Source organism: Oenanthe melanoleuca, chromosome 1A (genome assembly GCF_029582105.1).
Source record: "Oenanthe melanoleuca isolate GR-GAL-2019-014 chromosome 1A, OMel1.0, whole genome shotgun sequence".
Classification (NCBI taxonomy): Eukaryota; Metazoa; Chordata; class Aves; order Passeriformes; family Muscicapidae; genus Oenanthe; species Oenanthe melanoleuca.
Genome location: NC_079334.1, coordinates 15,847,457 through 15,859,761, shown reverse-complemented (window position 1 = coordinate 15,859,761; position 12,305 = coordinate 15,847,457).

The window sequence follows — 12,305 nt, the reverse complement described above, 5'->3', positions numbered from 1 at the left end:
GCTGCCCTAAGAGATTGCAGAGAGATGAGGTGCAGCCGCCTTCTCTCCGTTTAGTTGTAAAGAGATGATGAGGGAATTGCGCAACTAAAGATTGGAAAATCCCCGACTGGCTCTGCCCCTGCCGTCGTGAGCGGGTTTTGCCCCTGAAGTACAGCTGGGAGAAGGCTGAAGATCTCACACGATCTCAGGACACAGCTTGGAGTCAAACACTCGGCTCACGGTGGGTTGAAAGGAGGAGGAACAAGGGAACATACAGTGTGTTGGGGAAAGGAAAATGCAGGCTTTAGAAAAGGAACTAGGCGATCAAGTGTTCCACAATTAAAAAAAAAAAGACCCAAATTTCACCAAACTACACGTAGGTATTTAAACAGAAAACCCGCTGATACTTAAATGCAAATGAAAATTAATGTGGCTTTCGATTTTACATATTGCTATTTCAGAGATATGCTGGGACTCAAAATGAGCCATTGAAACTTTTTTTAAAGCCAAATTTCAGACAGCAGTGAGGGTACAGATGGCTGGGGAGGAACTGGGTTGATACTTTTGACTTAGGGTGCACTGAAACATAAGAAACTGGGCACCTTCTCACAAAACTCCGGGTGGGGAGGAAGAACTGGCTCCACATGAGTTCAGAATCCTCCTACCCGTGATTTTTTTACTCTTTGCCTCTCCCCCGTTTTTTCACTAAAAGGGGGAGGGAGCTCTGCCCTTCTCATCACTTAGACCAAAGTCTCTCCCCTTTGTTCTAATGTGGCAACCACGAGAGAGTGATACATGAGAATAGTTTCGCTGGTTGAGGGAAAATGAGTGGCACACTTCTTCTGTCCTTATAAATGGGAAAAAGTTATATATTGGAGCAGAAAGATTGGAGATTGTGGGGCGGAGGGGGGAACCAGCTGGGAAAGAGGAGCAGGAATTTGTGGAGAGGAGGAAATTGAAAGTATGTGGCAGAACTGTAGATAACAGTGGTTCCTCAGGCATACAGCTTTTTTTTTTGTTGTTGTTGTTGTGCAGTAGGACAGGATTAATTTGCACCCTGATCTGTTAATAAAGCTGTGTTCATGTCATCAGCCAATCACATGCTCTTGATGAATACTGGCAGAATTGGGAAGGGCAGAAAATTATTGTAACAGAAAAGTACAAGGGTAAAAAAAAAGAATTGACAGGATAGGGTAGGAAAAACAATGGGGAATACACATCACAGCTCGAAAGGAATGTAAACTATGTCAGAAGCTATGTTAGACCCTTTTGCTGACATGCAGACAGTCTCAAAAGCATTTCCAGTAAACAATAGATACTTCATTCTCAAGCAGTATGAGTGAGGAGATTAGAAATAGTCTAAAAAATGTGAAATATTTCCTCCCCGCCTCCTTTTCCCTGCCCTCTTCTCCATTTCCTAACTCCAGCACAAACACAAATTCTGGATAGTTTTTATAGTCAAAACAAATTTGATTTAACACAACAAATGCACCTGAAATGGATTTAATATTTAGAAAATGCTTTTGTATAGGGTGTTCTTCGATGCCACAGACACCACATAGAGGTTTACAAGTTCTTGGCACATTGGCATTGCCTCTGTTGGAAGAACTGTTGAATTGTTATTAACTTTTTTTAGCAAGCATGTACACTTACTTGTGCTTGTGAGATATGTGGCAAAAAAAATAGCAGTTTTCTCTGAGCTTTAAAAATTTAATTGGATTTCTGAGATGGATTTCTCTGCTTGTAACTAGGAGTGCTGACTGGAAAGTTGGGGTTGGGGGGAGAGAGGAGAAAGAAAGAATTTTGCCTGCACAGCAATTCAGAAAATGCTTAGCCAAGATCTGGAATAGAAATGAATGAAAGTTTTTTCTTAGCTGAAGAAAATAAACAAGTATCATGTAACTGATTGCCCCATCAACAGCAATTCCTTGAAGATGATTTATTTTGGATTAATATCCCATCTCAACTGAATTAAAAAAAAATGCCCAAAGTCTTTTGAGAGTGAAATACTTTAGCAGTGTCATTTGCAGATGGAAAGCAACGTAGCTGGGGTTATCTGTAAAAGACTGCAACTTGTGATGAATGTTTGCTCATTAGGTTTTTGAAAAAGAGAATTAATTATGAAGCATATACTGATTAAGAGATGTGGAATCATGTATGAAAACATTTGCTTTCAGCCCAGTGTCTGATGCAGTCAGGCAGACCAGGAAACCAAATTTTTTTTTAAATAATGTGTATTTCTTATTCTTACCAGATGTGCTTGGCCTAAACCACAAAGCCTTTCTCCATCAGAAGTCTCCCACAAATGATATGAAAGTTGTGGTGATTTGTTCTTTCACTCTTTTTTTCCTTCCCAGTCCCCCTCCCTCTCTGTTAGGACTTTCGGAACCAGCTGGGTTTGTACCCTGGAAACAGATGATTTTCAGCTGCAGGAGGAACTGGTGTAAATATGAACACTGATGTGTTCAGTTTAAACGTGAAGCAGCATCTTAAATACACCCAGAAATAATGTGTGTAAATCTCTAGGAACCCCACAGAAAACTAAGTGTCATTCACTCAGGGTTTGGTTTCTCTCCCTTTTTGTTTTGGATCCCCTGGCTGAAGGTGTTATATGCAGAGCTTTTTTCTCCTCCACGTGCCCTCTTCGGGATCCCTTTCCCGTGAGTAAAGGGAAGCAGCTCCTCCCCGGCAGGAAAAGCCCTTGCGGAGCGAGAGACCGCACTGCCACCGCGTGTCGCCTTGCTGGAGCGGCACGGCCGAGCCGACCGCCAAAGCACACTTGGAGGGTGCAGTTAACTGCGTGCTTTAAAATCTGAGATCCGTTTTGGTGGTGTTTTTTTTTTTTTTTTTTTTTTTTTTTTGTTTTGTTTTGTTTTCACTCTAGCATCATTATTTTTGGAAACAGAAAAGCATAAGATTCTCTATTTGGTCCTGTAGGATGATTTAAAATAAGTACTTTTTTTCTGAGACAGCTAAAGGAATAGTGCTGTTTTTACATTGGTAAAATGAGTGGGATATCAGGTCTCTGCCCATAAGAGATATTGCAATAAAAAAAGTAAGGGCTGTGGTTGAGACTCTCTCCCTTACCTAGACAGAGTTCAAGGGAGCAGCAAATTGCCTGAGGAAAGGAAAGCCACAGTTACACACACACATACATACACACTATGAAAATTATTCTCATTGAGACATCAAACCTTCACTCACTTTGATGAGGTGGGTGTGGAACGGCTGGTTTTGAAAATTCAGGCCATAGCCTAGAGCTGACTAGATGACTTGAGCAATGTCATAGCAAAACTGCTGTATGGCCATGAGCTTGGCTTCATGTCCCGAGAGAGTCAAGGTCTGCAGATAATGCTGGCTCCTCAGGCTTTTTATTGTATTGCTTAGTAGGACAAGACTTGCCTGCATCCTGACCTTGTTACCAAAGCCCTGTTTATTTAATTAGTTTGTTTCTCCCTGCAGCTGGAGGTGTTGGTGTCTATCCCACCTAGAGCAGGGTGGCAGCTATTGCTGGGCACTGTTGTAGCCCTCAGGTAAAATCTCTGCCTGAGCCACAGTCTGAGGAGCAGTTTTGCATGGTGTCACTACCACATAGTGCTTGATATGATGGGAATGGGGTGATCCTGCCAGAGATCTGTTAGACACCTTTGCTGGGGTGCATTCAGCCAAGGGATAGTCTTGAGAGCTATACAGCAACACAAGCTGTGGGGTTAGATTTTACTCTGCTGCAATAGAGCAGTGTCCAAGAGAAAGGGGGATGTGTTGGTGTGGCTGCTGTCATATGCAATGATATCTGTCTTCTGTGATGCTGTAAAAGGATTTTGTCACAGTGAAGGAGACAGCAGAAACAGAGGGAACTGAGATAAAATTTTTAACACACCTAACTGTGAGTAATTTCTGTGGAGGATCCCCAGATAGATCCTGAGCAATGTTTTACTTGGTAGTAGGCTCCTCTACACTGTGAGTAGGGGACAGTCTGGTTGCACAGCCCCATTGGGAAAATATTTTTCAGAGATTAAGAATGGAGGGAGACAGAATTAATTTTAATTTTCCATCTCCCAGCTGATCCTTTGTGTTTGGCAGGACCACCTGCACGCTGTGAACTGGAGATGGGGTGGTCAGCAAGTTCTGGGGGAAGGTGGCAAAGCCCCTTCTGTCCCAGCCACTCAATATCTTGTGGATAACATTCCCCTGACTGCGCTCTTCCTACCCAGTTTATCACAGCGGGCTCAAGGCTTGCTAGCAAAGCAGACAAAACTGAGCAGCAGGGAAATATGGACAAAGCTGGTAATGCTGCAGTTAAGCATCAATAAAGTAACAGCATAGCCCTGTCCATGTGTTGGACTGTTTTTCTGCTGACTCAAACAATCGCCTGAGCCTGACTTCTTTTCTTGTTCTCATTTCTTTTCTTTTCAAATCTCTGTGCTCTGCTTTATCCTATAATTTTTAGACTCTCACTTTGACAATCAAGTGTAATACTTTAAAAGTGTGTGTTTTCTTTTTCTTTCTCCTTTTCTAGTCTCAGAGATGCACAAAAGCACTTTTTGGAACAAAGGTTATGCTCTGCATGTGACAGTTCTTGAGTCATCTGGGTGCAGGGAAGACAGCCAGGAAAGATCTAGGAAGACATATACAAATGCTCTTACCAGATACAGTGCTATAAAGAGCAGCAATGTCATGTGACTTGTCTGCAAGGTTTGGAATGAAAGGAATGAAGTGGGGCTAATTTCAGGAAGCTGCAATCATTGCTTTGGGTAACACACTTATTCTGTTGTCTCATGTGTGGATGCTTTGCCAGGCATTAACATTTTGGTCACTATAGTAAAAGAGTGTGCTGTATATGTAGGTGGAGATACTAATATTCTGAAAGTGAGGACATTGGAGTTTATTTGTGTTTATTTGAGCTGTTATTCCATGCACTAGCACCTAGAGGCTCTGAATTTTATTAAGGCCCTCTTTCATTGGGGGCTGCATGTGTAAAAGTTTTTTGACTTCACCTTGTGCTACAAGGAAACAATACCATCCAAATGACTGTTGTACCATCTTTATATACAAGTCAGGGATGGAGAAACAAAATGTTTTTCCTGAAGAAATGTGGTATCCCAGCAATTGAAAACCATCTCTTATTTTTTGGATCCTAATTTTGAAATGTATGAGATATGGTTATTGAGGAAAATATTAGAGCAACATTTTAAAACACTTTTTTCCCCTAGTGTTATCAGAAGAGTTTCTATTGGTCGTATTTCCCCCATCAATAAGATGATAAAACTTTGAGATAAAACTATATTTTTGTGTTTTGTGGTTTTTTTTTTAATAAAAACTGTCAGCACCTGTCTTTCAGACAAAATGAAAATTCCTATCTTCATTAAAATATCCTAATTCATTTTCCTATTATATTTAGTGAAGTTGTAGAAATCAGTGATAAGGAAGCTTGAGGAGTATACCTACCAATTTTCTGCTGTAAAACAGGATTAACTGTATCTAAAACAACACAGATATCTTCCTAATCTGCTTTTAATATATTTAATGCATGACGGGCGACTATTTCTGTATCAATCTGTTTATCCACAACCTGAGGATGCGTACATGGAAGATCTGTTAGACATTCATCTGTATAATGCCAGTAATGCATCCTACCCAGTCACCATAAGAGAATGACAGAATGCACTAAAACTTACAGGAGATGAAGCTAGAAGGAAACTGGAGTGTACATGCATGTTCATTTTGGAATTTTTAGCTGCACAAAGCAGTCACAAAGCTGGCTGGCCTCTTTCCATGGGGAAGGAAAATCTCAGTTAGACTCCACTTGCCAGAAGAGTTTATGAGCAATGTGTGTAAGCCCAGCAGGTCAGCTGGCCAGCTAGGACTGCTGTTGAGGGCTGCTCTATGAGCCCTATGATTTCCCAATAGTTTAGGGAGTTTTTTGGAGGATGGGTTTTTCTTTTGGGTCAATCAGGTTGATTCCCATTTTATGGGTACATTTTTTGTTGAGGTCAGGAAAAGTACAGTCCAGTCTGATCCTGGCTGAAAATAAATGCAAACAGGTTTGCAGTGTTAAAAGCTGCCTGGTTTCCTCAACTATTTTAAGGTTTATAACTCTTTTTAGGTTTTGCTGTTAGCACAAAGAGTGGTGGGTATGTATAATACAATGAAAAAGTTAATATCCTAGCATTTCCAGTACAGTTTAGGGATTGCACAAGAAACATGGCTACCCTAAGGTAGCCTACCATGACTGTAATGGTGGCCAGCAGTGGATGTCTGGTATAAAAACAGTGCCAAGGTGAACTGTAATCCCTGAGCATCCTTCTGCAGTTTACAGCAATGTGCAGCTCAGGGATATCTCCAGCCAGAGGCAGAACCTTTGTGTTTAATTGTCTTTAATGATTTTCCCCCTTTCGTTTGAATGATGCCTTTTTACATGATTATTGCCCCTCTGTCATAGGTTCTACAGCTTAATTACAGGGTATGAGAAGATACATTCACTTTTGTGTTGTTCCAAAATGCTGGGAGATAATTTCATTTGATGCAATCTATTTTTGGTATTATGAAGAAAAATAAAAATGAATAAGAGTTTCTTATTCATCCTCTCTGTGCTACTGATTATACATTTCACTATTATGTTTCTCTGAAATTGGTTTTCCAGGCTGAAAAGTCCCAACCTTTTCATCTCCCTTTCTATGCAAATTGGTTCAGACTGTAGGTCACCTTTATTAGCTTTCATTTTGCTTGCTCAATGCTGCAGTTTTTAAGATGGGATGCCAGAAATGCACATGGTATTTAAGGTGCCGAGGCACCTTGGACTTCCACAGTGGTACAGTCATAATTTTCTTTCTTTTCTTGTCTATTCTGCACTTAATAATTCCTTTTTGTTCAGTTAGCATTTTTGGCTGCTTCTAAACTGACATCTGAAGTCAAACACTAGTGCAGAGGATTTTTTTTTTTTTTTATCTTCACATTCCTTGAAGAATGTTGAATAAAAACACATTTTAGTGGTTATTACAGAGGTAGTCCTTGATAGTAACTTTGTGACACAAGCCAAAAATGCCACTGGAAAGAGAGTCAAAACCAGATGCTCCCCATTGAGTTGCCTGACTAGCTTATCCATGAAACTATCCTGTAGAGGTTCTAAAAATACCACAATGACATTTGAATCTACATAGCAGTAATTAAATTCTACTGTTATTATGGTATTTCCAGTCCTGGCAGACTCTGAAAGGGATTTTTCCCCTGGTTTGATGTTGTGGTTAACTGTCCTGATCTTGACCTGGATTAGTGCTAATGTAGACTTTGCATTGAGATTGCTTTTAAATATTTTGCCTGACACATCTGTATGAGATTTGAGATTTGCAGTTGGACATCAAACCACTGCTGTAGTTTTGGTGGTCTTGCAAGATGTCCATGGGGTTTTAGAATATGCATCAGCTTTAATGATGAAGGTCAGGTGTGTAAACACACAGTTTAAAATTGTGAAGATCTAAAGGAGTAAACCAATATATTTGTTAGAAACACATTTCTAACCTGTAGAGAGTAAGCAATGGACAAAATCCAAGTTTAAATTGCTTTCTTTGTTCCAAAGACTGCAAAATGTTTCTCGTGTATTCATGAACCAAACTTGACAGCATCTCCCGAACAGTTTGGCACCTAGGGTTCTCCAGCCATCTGCAAAATGAGATAAAACCTTGGAGGGGTTCTTACAAACATTCCCTAGCTGTGGCTTGATCAATATACTCACTCTCATGCCTACCCTTTTCTCTCTTGTTGCATAATGAATTTATGTATACTTATCCATATCACAGCACCTGCCATCTGTTAATCCAGATGTTAAATCTGGACAATGGATGCTCTCTGTGCCAGTCTATTGTTCCTTGCTATGTGCTACGTCTCCTGAAGTCAACTGTCATTTTAACATTAGCAGGAGATTTGGATGCTGCTGCTGCTATTTTTGCCAGTTTATGGAGTCTTTTAGATAAATTATTGAGATATGTGCAGACACTTGTGGTCTCTGTAGTATCTTGTTTCATTTTTAGATTTATGAAGACTGTAACTAGGAATTTCCTTCTCTGTGCCAGCAGAAACTGTGTTTCACTCCTCTTCGACAACTCCAGACAATAATTCCAAATGGGAGAACAGGAAAAAGTGCTTCCGGAAAATCTGAAATAATGCTTCTAAATACATCCCTGATGTAAAGCCACTGTCAGTAATGCAGATACAGCATGGACTAATATTGTCTTGGCCTCCACTGAATCTGTTTCATTTGGTTTTGGCAACTCACTTGAGATTTTTTTAGATTAATCTGTCAGTCTCTCCACAATCTGAATCCAGTCTGGCTGATCTTGTTCTAGTTATACTTTTTTTGATATTGATGAAAATTTATTGATCCCTAGACATGCTATTGATGTTAATTTATTTTTCGAAGCTGCAAAAACCTCAAGTCTCAACAGGTAATTTAAACTGGAGTATTCAACCCAAAAGCAGTCTAAGCTGACCAGAACATTTCTGTTTTGTCTAGATCTTATTTGGAAGAAGGGACTACACAATGTGCAGTGGCTAGTAATTTAACTGGAAAATCACTGTGGACATCTTCATTACTGACAGGCTCCTTTCCAGCCTCTCTGAAAGCCTGCTGAAAGTTTTCCCCATTAGATCTATAATTATGTGCAGAGAAAGATTGGAATTTCTTCCCCAAACTCTGTTTTTTAACCATGGAAAGAACACCAAAGGCTTTCAGTTGTTAAATCACTGTTTCATTTAAAATATAAATCAGTCAATTAGGGCATCACAGTTTTTAAAGACATTTTTACAGTTAAAATGGATTAACTATAATAGATCTCCTTCCTCACCGCCTGATCCTTGCAGGTCTGTTTGTTTCTCCTAGCCCATCAAGAGGACATTGCAGAAACCATTCCAGCCTCTTCTGGTTTGCTAAGGTGCCAACTTTCACATAGTTTGCTGCCAAAATGATAGGTTTCACTTCTTCCTTTGCACTTTCAATTAAGTGCTTTTGTTCTTTCCTTTGTGGTGTGTGTAGCAGCAGCTTGGCCACAGGGTAAGGTTCCACACTTGCCTTGCTGCAGCTGCTGAAAAATTAGAAATTTCTGTTTTATTGGGTTGGCTTTCTGTGAGATTGGCAGGTGAAGGAGCAGCACCAAATCTTCTGGCAGCAGCTGGCAGGTGAGTCGAGTTGAGCAGGTCTGTTCTCTCTTTCAGGCTGCCCCTTGCTTCTCCTGAGGGTCTCTCCTGTCACTGCTTTATGCCTTTTTCTCCTTTCTCCCTCTCTCTGAAGAGTTCAGTATAATTCAGAGTGCAGTGGCCCAGATGAGACAGACTTTGCTCTCTTGCAAGAGGCCAATTATAAAAAATCCACTGTATGGAAAGGAAATTAAGTGGTTTCATCAAAGATATAAAGGCAACATACATGTAAAATGCATAACATCCAATTTTATGCATTTTAGATGGAAAAGAAGATAAAAATTTGTGTGTAGGAATTGCAGTCAGTTGGAAAACGTGCATGAGCTACTTTCCATTAGCTTTCCTCTCAATATCAGGATCCATCAGTAACAGTTTGCTTATTCCCTCCTGGGCTGAGTAATTTAGTTCCTTTTTTCTCAATCATAGGCACGTGGTTGAAAAAAGGCTCTGTCTTGTATGCTTCCACAGCTCTGAAACAACATCTTGGCAGTATTTCAAATCAAGAAAATTGAATACTGTCAGTATAGATCTCCTCGTGTTGTATCAGCTTTCTAGGATTGTTTTTTTCCTCAGCTCCCTCTCCTACCCCATTGTGAAAGCTGCTCTGAGCTTTTTGAACTCCTATTCAGTGCTGGGCTGTGTTCTGCTCTGAGGTTTGGCAGTCTATTAGTAACGGGTGATGTGGCTCTTCATTTTTTGTGTATGAGCACACAGAGGAATGCACAGACAAGCACAGACTAATGCTCTCATATCCAGGGGAGTTCACTGGAGAGGAAGAAACTCTGGATTTCTTGTCAACTCATAGCTATGAAATAGGACTGCAAATTGTTTTCTGGGGATGTCAAGGTTTTAATCAGTTATAATTCCACATGGGCAAAACCCCAAAGAACAAATAACATGAAGAGCATAGATCTGTGCATTCAGTGGTTGTATGTGGGACCAAGGAATGCATGTTTCATCCAAACCAGAGTAGAAATTTGACCCTTTTTCATCAGCATATTCCTCAAGCTGTATCAGTACAGAGCTCATTGTATCTTTTCATGGGTTGCTGTCTGCAATAGAAGTGGGAGACAACAATGCCTTGGGCTTCTGCCTTGTGTCCTGATCATATTCATGGGAATTTTGCCATAGAATAACATGTCAGCACTATATAATGTTTGGCTTGGTGTAGCCACACTTCTTTCCTTTGAAAGCCAAAGTGTGACAAGGGAGAGTAAAAAGGTGAGGTTATTGTGCCTTGCATCCTTGTATGAGCTGGGATTTGTCTGTGGCACAGCCTGTGCCCACTTCAAGAACACTCTGAATCTATCTTTTAAAAATGACAGTAAGTCAGGCTAACAGACAGGGCAGCAAAAAGCTGCATGACAATTCCGAGCTTGCCAGCTGGGAAATGGAGACAATAGAAAACTCCAGGAGATCTCCTACTTCACTTTGCCTAAAGTCATATAGGTCTTGAATCCTGAGATCCAGTCCAGGACTTTGACCCTTCTGCTGACAATTTGTTTGTTCTAATTATGAATTTAATGGTTCTTTGAGCCATTTCTCTTGAATTAATCATCAGATGATAATAATGCTATTCAGGTAGTTAAGAGTCTTCTATCCCTGTTTTTAACTCTTCCAGAAGGAAAAGTACTAAAAAAGACAAATTTTATATTTGTATTTCATTTTAAGAAGGATTATATTATTATGGGCTTCAGTGTGAAATAAAAGTGATTAAGAAAAAATCTGTGTAGCAAACATAGGCTGTTTTGCTTAAACTAAACTATATCTGTCAAATTGAAGGTCTTGTCTGTGTTCTTTTTCAAAAGCTGGTTTTTAATTGCTGATATTGTTTCTTGGTTATTGTACATAGAAGAAGAGTGTGACTGCACTTGTCTGCCACTTTTCCTACACAGTGTTATTCCTTTTCAGAAATTATATAATCTTGTAGCCTACTGATAAATAAATTACAAAGAACAGAGATTAGTCCTCGAATTAAATCTCCAATTAAAGTTGCGATTGCTCAAAATGTTGTTTATTTTTCTCTTTCAAACTAAGTAAAATGTTACTTAGAATATAGCTAAAGACAATTTTGATGGAGTTATAAGAAAATGTGCTTATATAATACTTGACTTCAAAGTCATGTAAAAACATTGCAATTAAGTTCTGTGAGACTCACTGAACTCTTTGGTTTCTTTATGTGCAGATTAAGGACTTTGCAGGAAGTGTTTGCCAGGCAGGAGCAAAGATGGGGAGGTAAAGACAGGATCTATGGCTTACCTTGAGCAAGGTGAAATCTGCTTCCAGCACAGAAATGGGAGAATAGCAACATTTTCTGTTTTCATCAAGAGCAAAGAAGTAGGAAATGATGAAAAAAGAATAATAAAAAGAGATGGGAAATGTGTTAGATTTATTCACACTGAAAATAGAGCCTTCATGAATTGAGTAATAGCAAGAAAATATTTGAACTTGGGGTTGAATCAATCTGCTCTAAACTTTAATGAACTTTGAATTGTGACTCTGTATTGTTAGTGTCTGTTTAATAGAAAATAATAAAAGATTGGAAATATAGGCGAGTTACATGTTACAATAAGCATAGTAATGAGACTATAAAGATACTAAATTGTTGTAATAAACATAAATCTAAAAATGTAAAATTATTTTCTGAAAGCAGAATATGTTGGAATATCATAAAATGTCTCATTAAAAATTTGGGTAATTTATTTTCTAATTTATACTTCTAAACTTTTTACTGAGAAAAATGATAAAGAAAAATTACTGTTTCTATTTGGCCACAGGCCAGTAAAAGTTTTAAGAAAGTTACTTTATGTAAGAGAGAAGGAAAAGGATTGAATTTATTACACTGTAAACCGAAATGGGAATTCATAAAGTACTAATGAGCATACCCATCATATTACATTCTGTAGAAAGTGAAGATTCCATTGTGGGACATTCTCTCCTGCTGGGACCAAACTGACATGATGTCCATAGGGAATTGCAAGTTTACCTGTTGATACACTATGGCTTGAGGCCTGAAGAGTAGATGGAATGTAGTATCCTTTTGAAATGACATGGAAGTACAAAAAGACAATTACACTCAAGGATATTATAATCCATCCAGAACCTCAGAGCTCTAGAAAGTGATAATTGCACAAGCA